This window comes from Macaca fascicularis, chromosome 1 (assembly GCF_037993035.2).
Source record: "Macaca fascicularis isolate 582-1 chromosome 1, T2T-MFA8v1.1".
Taxonomy (NCBI): Eukaryota; Metazoa; Chordata; class Mammalia; order Primates; family Cercopithecidae; genus Macaca; species Macaca fascicularis.
This window is the reverse complement of record NC_088375.1, coordinates 20,495,054-20,511,472: the sequence shown is the minus strand read 5'-3', so window position 1 is coordinate 20,511,472 and position 16,419 is coordinate 20,495,054. Positions and strand designations below refer to the sequence as shown.

The 16,419-nt window shown below is 50.5% G+C and overlaps 5 non-coding genes across 5 annotated transcripts; all 5 read right to left on the bottom strand.

The window, feature by feature from the left end:
- Positions 1–675: 675 nt before the first annotated feature.
- Positions 676–794, bottom strand: LOC135969025 (5S ribosomal RNA). The gene has a single exon (XR_010584077.1). It is a non-coding gene; the product is annotated as a 5S ribosomal RNA (ribosomal RNA).
- Positions 795–3,622: 2,828 nt separating this feature from the next.
- On the bottom strand, positions 3,623–3,741 carry LOC135969024 (5S ribosomal RNA). The gene has a single exon (XR_010584076.1). It is a non-coding gene; the product is annotated as a 5S ribosomal RNA (ribosomal RNA).
- Positions 3,742–8,022: 4,281 nt separating this feature from the next.
- On the bottom strand, positions 8,023–8,141 carry LOC135969021 (5S ribosomal RNA). The gene has a single exon (XR_010584075.1). It is a non-coding gene; the product is annotated as a 5S ribosomal RNA (ribosomal RNA).
- A 2,822-nt stretch (positions 8,142–10,963) lies between these two features.
- Positions 10,964–11,082, bottom strand: LOC135969018 (5S ribosomal RNA). Its single transcript, XR_010584071.1, has one exon. It is a non-coding gene; the product is annotated as a 5S ribosomal RNA (ribosomal RNA).
- A 4,272-nt stretch (positions 11,083–15,354) lies between these two features.
- Positions 15,355–15,474, bottom strand: LOC135968916 (5S ribosomal RNA). The gene has a single exon (XR_010583948.1). It is a non-coding gene; the product is annotated as a 5S ribosomal RNA (ribosomal RNA).
- Positions 15,475–16,419: the final 945 nt, after the last annotated feature.

Here is a 16,419-nt window from a genome sequence, read left to right as displayed (position 1 = left end):
TAGTAAGGGAAGAAAAAGAAAAGAATGAAAGTAAGAAGGAAAGAAAGAAAGGAAGAAAGAGGCAAAGACCGAAGAAAGAATGAAACAAAGAAAGAAAGAAAGAAAGAAAGAAAGAGAAAGGAAGAAAGTGAGAAAGAAAAGCAAGAGAAAAGGAAAGAATGCAATAAAGAAAGAGAAAGAAAGAGACAGAGAGATAGGAGAAAGAAAGAAAGAAGGAAAGAAAAGAAAAGAGAAAGAAAGAAAACAAAGATAGCAAGGGAAGAAAAAGAAAAGAAGGAAAGAAAGAGAGAAAGAGCGAGAAAGAGAGAGAGAGAGAAAGAAGGAAAGAAAGAAAGAAAACAAAGAGAGAAAGAAAGAAGGAAGGAAAGAAAGAAAGAGTGATAGATAGAGAGGAAGGAAGAAAGGAAGGAAGGAAGAAAGAAAGAGAAAGAGAGAGAGACAAAGAAAGAAAGGAAAGATAGCAAGGGAAGAAACAGAAAAGAATGAAAGTAAGAAGGAAAGCAAAAGAGAGAGAAAGAGCGAGATAGAAAGAGGGAGAGATAGAAAGAAAGAAGGAAAGAAAGAAAGAAAGGAAAGAAAGAGAGAAAGAAGGAAAGAAAGAAGGAAAGAAGAGTGAGTGAGAGAAGGGAAGAAAGGAAGGTAGAAAAGAAAGAAAGAGAAGAAAGCAAGCCAAAAAGCCTACAGCACCCGGTATTCCCAGGCGGTCTCCCATCCAAGTACTAACCAGGCCCGACCCTGCTTAGCTTCCGAGATCAGACGAGATCGGGCGCGTTCAGGGTGGTATGGCCGTAGACGCCGGCAGAGGCGCCTGGCTGCCCCAAGAGCCCGGCCCAGCCATGCCCGCCGGCTTCCAGCCCGCACCGCCAGCCCGGGGTCGCCGGGCTCGGATCGGGACCCCCGAGCCGCTCGCCCGCGGCCTTCCCCCGGCTGCCGAGCTCCCGAGCTTCCACCACGTCGGGCCCGCTCGGAACAGGGAGTGCTCCGAGGCGTCAGGGCCCAGGGCCCACGATCCTGGGACCCCGGCGGGTCCTCCGCCCTGTCGTGGAGGTATTCTTTTGGATCCCTGGCCGCTGGGGGAGCTCCTGCGAGGCCCCCTCTTGGCCCACCCCCCCAGAGGCGTCAGGGCTGGCCAAGGGCGAACAGCCGGCCCAGCCGCGCCTGGCCTTTTTCTCACAACGCCCCCACCACGGTCGCTTGTCCCGACCAAGACCCGGCCGGTGGGCAAGAGGGCGTGGGGGCTGGGGTGTTGGGGGATGGCCCTGCTTTGCCCCGGGCTGGCACTAGAGCCGGCAGCCTGATCCCCGGCGAGAGGGGCTGAGAGAAACCCAGAAACACCCCACCACCACCAGCAGCAAATCCACAGCCCCACACACAGACACACCCGGGCGCTCGCGCGCGGGAACCCACACACGCGCGCGCGCTCACACACAGACACACACACACACACACACACACACGCACACACACACACGTGCACACAGAAACGGCTTGAAGGAGAGCAAGGAAGAGATAGATGGAGAGATTGAAACCGAGGGAGGGAGAGAGACAGCGATCGAGAGAGACAGGGGAGGTGGAGAGGGAAAGAGACAGAGAGGCAGAGATAGAGAGAGGGACAGAGAGAGCGAGAAAGACAGACAGAGAGGGAGAGACAGAGGAAAGGCGACAGAAATAGCGCGAGGTGCAGGGGCAAACCCAGAAGAGAGAGGGGCAGGGAGCTAGAGAGCGAGAGCGATAGAGCCTTGGAGAGGGAGCGCCCTGCTCCCGTAGGCAGGGCCCTTTTGAGCAGGCCGGGATAGGGTGGAGGGGGCTTGGGCTGGGCCAGAACAGGGTGGCCAGGCCGTCCATGCGAGAGGAGCAACGGAGCGCTGAGACGGGTTTTGTCTTGGATTAATTGCTTGCTTTGGGGGTGGGTTTCGTAGGCTCCTTCCTGTGTTGGCACCTCCCTGTGCTCTTGGTGCGGTGCGGTGGGCCCCTTGATTTGCAGAGTGCGCCCGCCCTTTTGGCGGGAGCCGTGGCACCGGGCGTGCCCACGGGGCCCGAGGCCTGGGTCTCTGGCGTGTCCTCGGGACTGGAGTTTACACGAAGTTGGTGGCAATGGGAATCCGGGTGCACAGGGACTGTTTTCCTGGTTGCTGGCGAAGCAATGTCCTTCCCCCGGATAAAGCAGCCCCTGCGTTCTGGAGCGGAGGTCTCGGCTGGCGTCTGTGGCACCCGCTGGCCCTGCCCGCCCCTTCCCCCGGTTTGGAAGGTTGCGGCGGCGCCCGCCCGGTGAATGGATTGAATCGCCTGTGCGTTCCGGGAGCGGGAAGGCGCCGGGAACGGCAGGGAACCCGCGCCTGCGCCTTTGGGGTCCGGCCTCCTGCCCTCCAGGGCTGGAGCCGGGCTCCTGGCCGGGCGGCGGCGAGGCGGAAGCGGTGGGATGCCGCTGCCCGGTGCTGCTTTGGTGGCGGACCCCCAGGAGGAGGTCCCCGGCTGCGGCGGGGGTGTAGGCGGGCGACAAGGGGGGAGCAGAGTCCGGGGAGGTTGGGAAGCATGGCGATAGTAGGGGCAAGGGAGGGAGAGGGGAAGCCACAAAAGCCTACAGCAGGCCGGGCGCGGTGGATCACGCCTGTAATCCCAGCACTTTGGGAGGCCGAGGCGGGTGGATCACGACGTCAGGAGATCCAGACCAGCCTGGCTAACACGGTGAAACCCCGTCTCCACTAAAACTACGAAACATGAGCCGGGCGTGGTGGCGGGCGCCTGTAGTCCCAGCTGTTTGGTAGGCTGAGGCAGGAGAATGGCGTGAACCCGGGAGGCGGAGCTTGCAGTGAGCCGAGATCTTGCCACTGCACTCCAGGCTGGGTGACAGCGAGACTCCTTCTGGAAGAAAAAGGAAAGACAGAAAGAAAGAAGGAAAGAAACAAAGAAGGAAGGAAAGAAAGAAGGAAGGAAGGAAGGAAGGAAGGAAGGAAAGAAAGAAAGAAAGAAAGAAAGAAAGAAAGAAAGAAAGAAAGAAAGAAAGAAAGGAAAGAAAGAAAGGAGCAAATAGAAGAAAGAAAGAAAGAAAGAAAGGAAGAAAAGAAAGTGAGAAAGAAAAGCAAGAAAGAAGGAAAGAACGAAATAAAGAAAGAGAAAGAGAGAGAAAGAAAGAGACAGAGAGATAGGAGAAAGAAAGAAAGAAGGAAAGCAAGAAAGAAGAAAGAACGAGAAGAAAGAAAAGGAAGATAGCAAGGGAAGAAAAAGAAAAGAATGAAAGAAAGAAGGAAAGAAAGAAAGAGCAAGCAAGAGAGAGGGAGAGAGAAAGAAAGAAGGAAAGAAAGGAGGAAGGATAGAAAGAAAGATAGAGAGGTAGAAAGAAAGAAAGAAGGAAAGACAGCAGAACGAAAGAAAGAAAGAGAGAGAGACAAAGAAAGAAAGGAAAGATAGCAAGGGAAGAAACAGAAAAGAATGAAAGTAAGAAGGAAAGCAAAAGAGAGAGAAAGAGCGAGATAGAAAGAGGGAGAGATAGAAAGAAAGAAGGAAAGAAAGAAAGAAAGGAAAGAAAGAGAGAAAGAAGGAAAGAAAGAAAGAAAGAAGAGTGAGTGAGAGAAGGGAAGAAAGGAAGGTAGAAAAGAAAGAAAGAGAAGAAAGCAAGCCAAAAAGCCTACAGCACCCGGTATTCCCAGGCGGTCTCCCATCCAAGTACTAACCAGGCCCGACCCTGCTTAGCTTCCGAGATCAGACGAGATCGGGCGCGTTCAGGGTGGTATGGCCGTAGACGCCGGCAGAGGCGCCTGGCTGCCCCAAGAGCCCGGCCCAGCCATGCCCGCCGGCTTCCAGCCCGCACCGCCAGCCCGGGGTCGTCGTGCTCGGATCGGGATCCCGGAGCCTCTTCGCCTGCTGCCTCTCCCGGCTGCCGAGCTCCCGAGCTTCCACCACGTCGGGCCCGCTCGGAACAGGGAGTGCTCCGAGGCGTCAGGGCCCACAGCCCACGATCCTGGGACCCCGTCGGGTCCTCCGCCCAGTCGCGCAGGTATTCTTTGGGATCCCTGGCCGCTCAGGAATCCTGCGAGGGCCCCTCTTGCCCCCTCACCCAGAGTCGTCGAGGCTGGCGAAGGGCGAACAGCGTATTATCAAATGTCTTCTCTGACCACAACAAAATCGAGTTAAAAATCAATAATACAAGGAAAACTGATAAACTGACCTGTTTTCTTTTTGGAAAGTAAAGAACACACTGCTATGGTCTGAATGTCCCCCAAAATTTATATGCTGAAATTTATTTGCCAATATGATAGTATTAAGAGGTGGGCACTGGCCTGGGGTGGTGGCTAACGCTGTCATCCCAGCACTTTGGAAGGGAAAGGCAGTCAGATTGTTCGAGCCCAGGAGTTCAAGACCAGCCAGGGCAAAATGGCAAAACGTGTCTCTAGAAAAAACACCAAATTCGGTGGGCGTGGTGGTGCAGGCCTGTAGTCCCAGCTACTCAGGAGGCTGAAGCAGGAGGACTGGTTGAGCCTGGGAGGTCAAGGCTGCAGTGAGCCATGATCAGGCTACAGGCTACTGCACTGCCGTAGGGGCAATAGAATGAGACCCTGTCTCAAAAAAAAAAAAAAAAAAAAAAAAAAAAAAGGGTAAAAAGGTGGATTCTTTAGGAGGCGATTATCTCCTGAGGGTAGAAGTCCTTATGGATGAAATTAGAGCCCTTAGAAAAGGACTTGAGTGGGTTCATTCCCTCCGTCTCCTCCGTGTGGGGACACAATGTTCTTCCCCTCTGAAAGATGAAGCAACGTTGTGTCATCTTGGAAGGAGAGACTGGGCCCTCCTTAGACACTGAATGGGCTGATGACTTGACCTTGGACACCCCAGCCTTGAGAACTGAGAGAAATAAATGTCTCTTTTTAATAAATTATCCAGTCTCAGGTATTTGAAGAGATTCAGATATTTGCTTAAACAACCAGTGGGTTAAAGAAGAAACCACAAGAGAAATCAGAAAATACAGTTGGGTGTCAGTATCCACAGGGGATTGGTTCCAGGACCCCATAAGTAGGCCAAAATCCACACAGAGTCAAGTCTTGCAGTTGGCCCTGTAAAACCTGGGCATTAAAAAAGTTAGGCCGCTGTATTCTCAGGGTTTGCGCTCTGTGAAGACTGTATTTTCAATCTGCCTTTGGTTACAGATGCAGAATTAATGAAATCAGAGGACCTACTGTACTTATTGAAAACAATTCCTGTATAAGTGCACCCTTGCAGTTCAAACCCATGTTGTTCAAGGCTCAGCTGTACTCAGAAATGAATGAAAATGAAAACACAGCATAGCCAAACTTTGGGATGCAGTGAAAGCAGTGCTAACAGGGAAATTTATAGTGTGAAATGCTTACATGAAAAAAACCTAAAGAAAGCCAGGCGTCGCGGTTAATGCCTGTAATCCCAGCACTTTGGGAGGCTGAGGTGAGCCAATCACCTGAGGTCAGGAGTTCGAGACTAGCCTGAACAACAGGGAGAAACCCTGTCTCTGCTGAAAATACAAAATTAGCCGGTTGTGGTGGCAGGCGCCTGTAATCCCAGCGACTTGGGAGGCTGAAGCAAGAGAATTGCTTAAACCTGGGAGGCAGAGGTTGCAGTGAGCCGAGATCGCACCATTGCACTCCAGCCCGGGCAACAAGAGCGAGACTCCCTCTCAAAAGAAAACAAAACAAAAAACACCCAAAGGACCTCAAATTAGCAATCTAAATTTACAATTTAGGCACTAGAAAAGAACAAATTAAACCCTAGGAAGGAAAGAAAGAAAGATTAATTCAGAAATAAATAAAACAGAAAATACAAAAATGGAGAAAATCAACAAAACTGAAAGTTGGTTTTTTAAAAGATAAAATTGACAAACTTTATGGAGTGACTAAGAAAAAAAGAGAGAATACTCAAATTACGAAAATGAGAAATGGAAGTGGGGACATTACTATTGGATCCAGTCAAAATGAAAACGATTGGCAGGGTGAAGTGGCTCACACCTATAATCCCAGCACTTTGGGAGGCCGAGGCATGCAGATCACTTGAGGTTAGGAGTTCAAGACTAACCTGGCCAACATGGTGAAACCATCTCTACTAAAAATACAAAAAACATTAGCCGGGTGTGGTGGTAGGCCCCTGTAATCCCAGCTACTCGGGAGGTTCAGGCAGGTGAATCACTTTAGCTCAGGAGTTCAAGACCAGCCTGGGAGATATGGTCAAACCCGGTCTTTACCAAAAAAAAAAAAAAAGATAAAAAGGAAAGAAAAAAATAAATAAATTAAAGAAAGAAAGAAAGAAAGAAGAAAATTCAGCCCATCTTGGTGGCGAAAGCCTGTTGTCCCAGCTACTGAGGAGGCTGAGGTAGGAGGATCGCTTGAACCTGGGAGGTGGAGGTTGTAATGAGCCTAGATCACACCACTGCACTCTAGCCTAGGTGACAGATGAGATCCTGTCTCAAAGAAATAAATGAATAGGATTGTAAGAGAGTGCTAAGAACAATTGTACACCAACATATTGGATAACTTGGATGAAATGGATAAATTCCTAGGAACATGAACCCTACCAAGACTAAATCACAAAGAAAGTGAAAATCTGAATAGACTAGTAACTAGTAAGGAGACTGAATCAGTAACCCAATATCTCCTGCCAAAAAAAAAAAAAAAAAAAGCCTTGGACTTGACTTCTCTATCAAATATTTAGAGAACGAATAGTAATCCTTGTTAATCCTGCCAAAACCTTGAAGAGGAGGGAGTATTCCCTAACTCATTCTATGAGGCTACAATTGCCCTGATACCAAAGCAAGACAAAGATTTTACAAGAGAAAACTGTAGAATAATATCCCATATGAAGATCGATGCCTAAAACTCCTCACCATATCCTAAGACTGTGAGGTGAAATTCATCACAGAAAAGGAAAGCCAAGCAGAAGCCTAAAACTATACCCCTAGTCTGACCGGGCGCTGGTGACTCACGCCTGTAATCCTAGCACTTTGGGTATCCTAGCACTTTGGGAAAGTGGGTGGATCGCCTGAAGTTGGGAGTTCCAGACCAAGACCAAGCTAACCAACATGGAGAAGCCCCGTCTCTACTAAAAATACAAAATTAGCCAGGTGTGGTGGTGCATGCCTGTAATCCCAGCTACTCAGGAGGCTGAGGCAGGAGAATGGCGTGAACCCGGGAGGCGGAGCTTGCAGTGGGCCCAGATCTTGCCACTGCACTCCAGGTTGGGTGACAGAGTGAGACTCCGTCTGGAAGAAAAAGGAAAGAAAGAAAGAAACCAAGTAGGAAAGAAAGAAAGAAAGAAAGAGTGAGAGAGAAAGAGAGAGAGAGAGAGAAAGAAAGAGAGAGAAAGAAAGAGAGAGAAAGAAAGAAGGGAAAGATAGTAAGGGAAGAAAAAGAAAAGAATGAAAGTAAGAAGGAAAGAAAGAAAGGAAGAAAGAGGCAAAGACCGAAGAAAGAATGAAACAAAGAAAGAAAGAAAGAAAGAAAGAAAGAAAGAGAAAGGAAGAAAGTGAGAAAGAAAAGCAAGAGAAAAGGAAAGAATGCAATAAAGAAAGAGAAAGAAAGAGACAGAGAGATAGGAGAAAGAAAGAAAGAAGGAAAGAAAAGAAAAGAGAAAGAAAGAAAACAAAGATAGCAAGGGAAGAAAAAGAAAAGAAGGAAAGAAAGAGAGAAAGAGCGAGAAAGAGAGAGAGAGAAAGAAGGAAAGAAAGAAAGAAAACAAAGAGAGAAAGAAAGAAGGAAGGAAAGAAAGAAAGAGTGATAGATAGAGAGGAAGGAAGAAAGGAAGGAAGGAAGAAAGAAAGAGAAAGAGAGAGAGACAAAGAAAGAAAGGAAAGATAGCAAGGGAAGAAACAGAAAAGAATGAAAGTAAGAAGGAAAGCAAAAGAGAGAGAAAGAGCGAGATAGAAAGAGGGAGAGATAGAAAGAAAGAAGGAAAGAAAGAAAGAAAGGAAAGAAAGAGAGAAAGAAGGAAAGAAAGAAGGAAAGAAGAGTGAGTGAGAGAAGGGAAGAAAGGAAGGTAGAAAAGAAAGAAAGAGAAGAAAGCAAGCCAAAAAGCCTACAGCACCCGGTATTCCCAGGCGGTCTCCCATCCAAGTACTAACCAGGCCCGACCCTGCTTAGCTTCCGAGATCAGACGAGATCGGGCGCGTTCAGGGTGGTATGGCCGTAGACGCCGGCAGAGGCGCCTGGCTGCCCCAAGAGCCCGGCCCAGCCATGCCCGCCGGCTTCCAGCCCGCACCGCCAGCCCGGGGTCGCCGGGCTCGGATCGGGACCCCCGAGCCGCTCGCCCGCGGCCTTCCCCCGGCTGCCGAGCTCCCGAGCTTCCACCACGTCGGGCCCGCTCGGAACAGGGAGTGCTCCGAGGCGTCAGGGCCCAGGGCCCACGATCCTGGGACCCCGGCGGGTCCTCCGCCCTGTCGTGGAGGTATTCTTTTGGATCCCTGGCCGCTGGGGGAGCTCCTGCGAGGCCCCCTCTTGGCCCACCCCCCCAGAGGCGTCAGGGCTGGCCAAGGGCGAACAGCCGGCCCAGCCGCGCCTGGCCTTTTTCTCACAACGCCCCCACCACGGTCGCTTGTCCCGACCAAGACCCGGCCGGTGGGCAAGAGGGCGTGGGGGCTGGGGTGTTGGGGGATGGCCCTGCTTTGCCCCGGGCTGGCACTAGAGCCGGCAGCCTGATCCCCGGCGAGAGGGGCTGAGAGAAACCCAGAAACACCCCACCACCACCAGCAGCAAATCCACAGCCCCACACACAGACACACCCGGGCGCTCGCGCGCGGGAACCCACACACGCGCGCGCGCTCACACACAGACACACACACACACACACACACACACACACACACACACGTGCACACAGAAACGGCTTGAAGGAGAGCAAGGAAGAGATAGATGGAGAGATTGAAACCGAGGGAGGGAGAGAGACAGCGATCGAGAGAGACAGGGGAGGTGGAGAGGGAAAGAGACAGAGAGGCAGAGATAGAGAGAGGGACAGAGAGAGCGAGAAAGACAGACAGAGAGGGAGAGACAGAGGAAAGGCGACAGAAATAGCGCGAGGTGCAGGGGCAAACCCAGAAGAGAGAGGGGCAGGGAGCTAGAGAGCGAGAGCGATAGAGCCTTGGAGAGGGAGCGCCCTGCTCCCGTAGGCAGGGCCCTTTTGAGCAGGCCGGGATAGGGTGGAGGGGGCTTGGGCTGGGCCAGAACAGGGTGGCCAGGCCGTCCATGCGAGAGGAGCAACGGAGCGCTGAGACGGGTTTTGTCTTGGATTAATTGCTTGCTTTGGGGGTGGGTTTCGTAGGCTCCTTCCTGTGTTGGCACCTCCCTGTGCTCTTGGTGCGGTGCGGTGGGCCCCTTGATTTGCAGAGTGCGCCCGCCCTTTTGGCGGGAGCCGTGGCACCGGGCGTGCCCACGGGGCCCGAGGCCTGGGTCTCTGGCGTGTCCTCGGGACTGGAGTTTACACGAAGTTGGTGGCAATGGGAATCCGGGTGCACAGGGACTGTTTTCCTGGTTGCTGGCGAAGCAATGTCCTTCCCCCGGATAAAGCAGCCCCTGCGTTCTGGAGCGGAGGTCTCGGCTGGCGTCTGTGGCACCCGCTGGCCCTGCCCGCCCCTTCCCCCGGTTTGGAAGGTTGCGGCGGCGCCCGCCCGGTGAATGGATTGAATCGCCTGTGCGTTCCGGGAGCGGGAAGGCGCCGGGAACGGCAGGGAACCCGCGCCTGCGCCTTTGGGGTCCGGCCTCCTGCCCTCCAGGGCTGGAGCCGGGCTCCTGGCCGGGCGGCGGCGAGGCGGAAGCGGTGGGATGCCGCTGCCCGGTGCTGCTTTGGTGGCGGACCCCCAGGAGGAGGTCCCCGGCTGCGGCGGGGGTGTAGGCGGGCGACAAGGGGGGAGCAGAGTCCGGGGAGGTTGGGAAGCATGGCGATAGTAGGGGCAAGGGAGGGAGAGGGGAAGCCACAAAAGCCTACAGCAGGCCGGGCGCGGTGGATCACGCCTGTGATCCCAGCACTTTGGGAGGCCGAGGCGGGTGGATCACGACGTCAGGAGATCCAGACCAGCCTGGCTAACACGGTGAAACCCCGTCTCCACTAAAACTACGAAACATGAGCCGGGCGTGGTGGCGGGCGCCTGTAGTCCCAGCTGTTTGGTAGGCTGAGGCAGGAGAATGGCGTGAACCCGGGAGGCGGAGCTTGCAGTGAGCCGAGATCTTGCCACTGCACTCCAGGCTGGGTGACAGCGAGACTCCTTCTGGAAGAAAAAGGAAAGACAGAAAGAAAGAAGGAAAGAAACAAAGAAGGAAGGAAAGAAAGAAGGAAGGAAGGAAGGAAGGAAGGAAGGAAGGAAAGAAAGAAAGAAAGAAAGAAAGAAAGAAAGAAAGAAAGAAAGGAAGGAAAGAAAGAAAGGAGCAAATAGAAGAAAGAAAGAAAGAAAGAAAGGAAGAAAAGAAAGTGAGAAAGAAAAGCAAGAAAGAAGGAAAGAACGAAATAAAGAAAGAGAAAGAGAGAGAAAGAAAGAGACAGAGAGATAGGAGAAAGAAAGAAAGAAGGAAAGCAAGAAAGAAGAAAGAACGAGAAGAAAGAAAAGGAAGATAGCAAGGGAAGAAAAAGAAAAGAATGAAAGAAAGAAGGAAAGAAAGAAAGAGCAAGCAAGAGAGAGGGAGAGAGAAAGAAAGAAGGAAAGAAAGGAGGAAGGATAGAAAGAAAGATAGAGAGGTAGAAAGAAAGAAAGAAGGAAAGACAGCAGAACGAAAGAAAGAAAGAGAGAGAGACAAAGAAAGAAAGGAAAGATAGCAAGGGAAGAAACAGAAAAGAATGAAAGTAAGAAGGAAAGCAAAAGAGAGAGAAAGAGCGAGATAGAAAGAGGGAGAGATAGAAAGAAAGAAGGAAAGAAAGAAAGAAAGGAAAGAAAGAGAGAAAGAAGGAAAGAAAGAAAGAAAGAAGAGTGAGTGAGAGAAGGGAAGAAAGGAAGGTAGAAAAGAAAGAAAGAGAAGAAAGCAAGCCAAAAAGCCTACAGCACCCGGTATTCCCAGGCGGTCTCCCATCCAAGTACTAACCAGGCCCGACCCTGCTTAGCTTCCGAGATCAGACGAGATCGGGCGCGTTCAGGGTGGTATGGCCGTAGACGCCGGCAGAGGCGCCTGGCTGCCCCAAGAGCCCGGCCCAGCCATGCCCGCCGGCTTCCAGCCCGCACCGCCAGCCCGGGGTCGTCGTGCTCGGATCGGGATCCCGGAGCCTCTTCGCCTGCTGCCTCTCCCGGCTGCCGAGCTCCCGAGCTTCCACCACGTCGGGCCCGCTCGGAACAGGGAGTGCTCCGAGGCGTCAGGGCCCACAGCCCACGATCCTGGGACCCCGTCGGGTCCTCCGCCCAGTCGCGCAGGTATTCTTTGGGATCCCTGGCCGCTCAGGAATCCTGCGAGGGCCCCTCTTGCCCCCTCACCCAGAGTCGTCGAGGCTGGCGAAGGGCGAACAGCGTATTATCAAATGTCTTCTCTGACCACAACAAAATCGAGTTAAAAATCAATAATACAAGGAAAACTGATAAACTGACCTGTTTTCTTTTTGGAAAGTAAAGAACACACTGCTATGGTCTGAATGTCCCCCAAAATTTATATGCTGAAATTTATTTGCCAATATGATAGTATTAAGAGGTGGGCACTGGCCTGGGGTGGTGGCTAACGCTGTCATCCCAGCACTTTGGAAGGGAAAGGCAGTCAGATTGTTCGAGCCCAGGAGTTCAAGACCAGCCAGGGCAAAATGGCAAAACGTGTCTCTAGAAAAAACACCAAATTCGGTGGGCGTGGTGGTGCAGGCCTGTAGTCCCAGCTACTCAGGAGGCTGAAGCAGGAGGACTGGTTGAGCCTGGGAGGTCAAGGCTGCAGTGAGCCATGATCAGGCTACAGGCTACTGCACTGCCGTAGGGGCAATAGAATGAGACCCTGTCTCAAAAAAAAAAAAAAAAAAAAAAAAAAAAAAAGGGTAAAAAGGTGGATTCTTTAGGAGGCGATTATCTCCTGAGGGTAGAAGTCCTTATGGATGAAATTAGAGCCCTTAGAAAAGGACTTGAGTGGGTTCATTCCCTCCGTCTCCTCCGTGTGGGGACACAATGTTCTTCCCCTCTGAAAGATGAAGCAACGTTGTGTCATCTTGGAAGGAGAGACTGGGCCCTCCTTAGACACTGAATGGGCTGATGACTTGACCTTGGACACCCCAGCCTTGAGAACTGAGAGAAATAAATGTCTCTTTTTAATAAATTATCCAGTCTCAGGTATTTGAAGAGATTCAGATATTTGCTTAAACAACCAGTGGGTTAAAGAAGAAACCACAAGAGAAATCAGAAAATACAGTTGGGTGTCAGTATCCACAGGGGATTGGTTCCAGGACCCCATAAGTAGGCCAAAATCCACACAGAGTCAAGTCTTGCAGTTGGCCCTGTAAAACCTGGGCATTAAAAAAGTTAGGCCGCTGTATTCTCAGGGTTTGCGCTCTGTGAAGACTGTATTTTCAATCTGCCTTTGGTTACAGATGCAGAATTAATGAAATCAGAGGACCTACTGTACTTATTGAAAACAATTCCTGTATAAGTGCACCCTTGCAGTTCAAACCCATGTTGTTCAAGGCTCAGCTGTACTCAGAAATGAATGAAAATGAAAACACAGCATAGCCAAACTTTGGGATGCAGTGAAAGCAGTGCTAACAGGGAAATTTATAGTGTGAAATGCTTACATGAAAAAAACCTAAAGAAAGCCAGGCGTCGCGGTTAATGCCTGTAATCCCAGCACTTTGGGAGGCTGAGGTGAGCCAATCACCTGAGGTCAGGAGTTCGAGACTAGCCTGAACAACAGGGAGAAACCCTGTCTCTGCTGAAAATACAAAATTAGCCGGTTGTGGTGGCAGGCGCCTGTAATCCCAGCGACTTGGGAGGCTGAAGCAAGAGAATTGCTTAAACCTGGGAGGCAGAGGTTGCAGTGAGCCGAGATCGCACCATTGCACTCCAGCCCGGGCAACAAGAGCGAGACTCCCTCTCAAAAGAAAACAAAACAAAAAACACCCAAAGGACCTCAAATTAGCAATCTAAATTTACAATTTAGGCACTAGAAAAGAACAAATTAAACCCTAGGAAGGAAAGAAAGAAAGATTAATTCAGAAATAAATAAAACAGAAAATACAAAAATGGAGAAAATCAACAAAACTGAAAGTTGGTTTTTTAAAAGATAAAATTGACAAACTTTATGGAGTGACTAAGAAAAAAAGAGAGAATACTCAAATTACGAAAATGAGAAATGGAAGTGGGGACATTACTATTGGATCCAGTCAAAATGAAAACGATTGGCAGGGTGAAGTGGCTCACACCTATAATCCCAGCACTTTGGGAGGCCGAGGCATGCAGATCACTTGAGGTTAGGAGTTCAAGACTAACCTGGCCAACATGGTGAAACCATCTCTACTAAAAATACAAAAAACATTAGCCGGGTGTGGTGGTAGGCCCCTGTAATCCCAGCTACTCGGGAGGTTCAGGCAGGTGAATCACTTTAGCTCAGGAGTTCAAGACCAGCCTGGGAGATATGGTCAAACCCGGTCTTTACCAAAAAAAAAAAAAAAGATAAAAAGGAAAGAAAAAAATAAATAAATTAAAGAAAGAAAGAAAGAAAGAAGAAAATTCAGCCCATCTTGGTGGCGAAAGCCTGTTGTCCCAGCTACTGAGGAGGCTGAGGTAGGAGGATCGCTTGAACCTGGGAGGTGGAGGTTGTAATGAGCCTAGATCACACCACTGCACTCTAGCCTAGGTGACAGATGAGATCCTGTCTCAAAGAAATAAATGAATAGGATTGTAAGAGAGTGCTAAGAACAATTGTACACCAACATATTGGATAACTTGGATGAAATGGATAAATTCCTAGGAACATGAACCCTACCAAGACTAAATCACAAAGAAAGTGAAAATCTGAATAGACTAGTAACTAGTAAGGAGACTGAATCAGTAACCCAATATCTCCTGCCAAAAAAAAAAAAAAAAAAAGCCTTGGACTTGACTTCTCTATCAAATATTTAGAGAACGAATAGTAATCCTTGTTAATCCTGCCAAAACCTTGAAGAGGAGGGAGTATTCCCTAACTCATTCTATGAGGCTACAATTGCCCTGATACCAAAGCAAGACAAAGATTTTACAAGAGAAAACTGTAGAATAATATCCCATATGAAGATCGATGCCTAAAACTCCTCACCATATCCTAAGACTGTGAGGTGAAATTCATCACAGAAAAGGAAAGCCAAGCAGAAGCCTAAAACTATACCCCTAGTCTGACCGGGCGCTGGTGACTCACGCCTGTAATCCTAGCACTTTGGGTATCCTAGCACTTTGGGAAAGTGGGTGGATCGCCTGAAGTTGGGAGTTCCAGACCAAGACCAAGCTAACCAACATGGAGAAGCCCCGTCTCTACTAAAAATACAAAATTAGCCAGGTGTGGTGGTGCATGCCTGTAATCCCAGCTACTCAGGAGGCTGAGGCAGGAGAATGGCGTGAACCCGGGAGGCGGAGCTTGCAGTGGGCCCAGATCTTGCCACTGCACTCCAGGTTGGGTGACAGAGTGAGACTCCGTCTGGAAGAAAAAGGAAAGAAAGAAAGAAACCAAGTAGGAAAGAAAGAAAGAAAGAAAGAGTGAGAGAGAAAGAGAGAGAGAGAGAGAAAGAAAGAGAGAGAAAGAAAGAGAGAGAAAGAAAGAAGGGAAAGATAGTAAGGGAAGAAAAAGAAAAGAATGAAAGTAAGAAGGAAAGAAAGAAAGGAAGAAAGAGGCAAAGACCGAAGAAAGAATGAAACAAAGAAAGAAAGAAAGAAAGAAAGAGAAAGGAAGAAAGTGAGAAAGAAAAGCAAGAGAAAAGGAAAGAATGCAATAAAGAAAGAGAAAGAAAGAGACAGAGAGATAGGAGAAAGAAAGAAAGAAGGAAAGAAAAGAAAAGAGAAAGAAAGAAAACAAAGATAGCAAGGGAAGAAAAAGAAAAGAAGGAAAGAAAGAGAGAAAGAGCGAGAAAGAGAGAGAGAGAGAAAGAAGGAAAGAAAGAAAGAAAACAAAGAGAGAAAGAAAGAAGGAAGGAAAGAAAGAAAGAGTGATAGATAGAGAGGAAGGAAGAAAGGAAGGAAGGAAGAAAGAAAGAGAAAGAGAGAGAGACAAAGAAAGAAAGGAAAGATAGCAAGGGAAGAAACAGAAAAGAATGAAAGTAAGAAGGAAAGCAAAAGAGAGAGAAAGAGCGAGATAGAAAGAGGGAGAGATAGAAAGAAAGAAGGAAAGAAAGAAAGGAAAGAAAGAGAGAAAGAAGGAAAGAAAGAAGGAAAGAAGAGTGAGTGAGAGAAGGGAAGAAAGGAAGGTAGAAAAGAAAGAAAGAGAAGAAAGCAAGCCAAAAAGCCTACAGCACCCGGTATTCCCAGGCGGTCTCACCATCCAAGTACTAACCAGGCCCGACCCTGCTTAGCTTCCGAGATCAGACGAGATCGGGCGCGTTCAGGGTGGTATGGCCGTAGACGCCGGCAGAGGCGCCTGGCTGCCCCAAGAGCCCGGCCCAGCCATGCCCGCCGGCTTCCAGCCCGCACCGCCAGCCCGGGGTCGCCGGGCTCGGATCGGGACCCCCGAGCCGCTCGCCCGCGGCCTTCCCCCGGCTGCCGAGCTCCCGAGCTTCCACCACGTCGGGCCCGCTCGGAACAGGGAGTGCTCCGAGGCGTCAGGGCCCAGGGCCCACGATCCTGGGACCCCGGCGGGTCCTCCGCCCTGTCGTGGAGGTATTCTTTTGGATCCCTGGCCGCTGGGGGAGCTCCTGCGAGGCCCCCTCTTGGCCCACCCCCCCAGAGGCGTCAGGGCTGGCCAAGGGCGAACAGCCGGCCCAGCCGCGCCTGGCCTTTTTCTCACAACGCCCCCACCACGGTCGCTTGTCCCGACCAAGACCCGGCCGGTGGGCAAGAGGGCGTGGGGGCTGGGGTGTTGGGGGATGGCCCTGCTTTGCCCCGGGCTGGCACTAGAGCCGGCAGCCTGATCCCCGGCGAGAGGGGCTGAGAGAAACCCAGAAACACCCCACCACCACCAGCAGCAAATCCACAGCCCCACACACAGACACACCCGGGCGCTCGCGCGCGGGAACCCACACACGCGCGCGCGCTCACACACAGACACACACACACACACACACACACACACACACACACACGTGCACACAGAAACGGCTTGAAGGAGAGCAAGGAAGAGATAGATGGAGAGATTGAAACCGAGGGAGGGAGAGAGACAGCGATCGAGAGAGACAGGGGAGGTGGAGAGGGAAAGAGACAGAGAGGCAGAGATAGAGAGAGGGACAGAGAGAGCGAGAAAGACAGACAGAGAGGGAGAGACAGAGGAAAGGCGACAGAAATAGCGCGAGGTGCAGGGGCAAACCCAGAAGAGAGAGGGGCAGGGAGCTAGAGAGCGAGAGCGATAGAGCCTT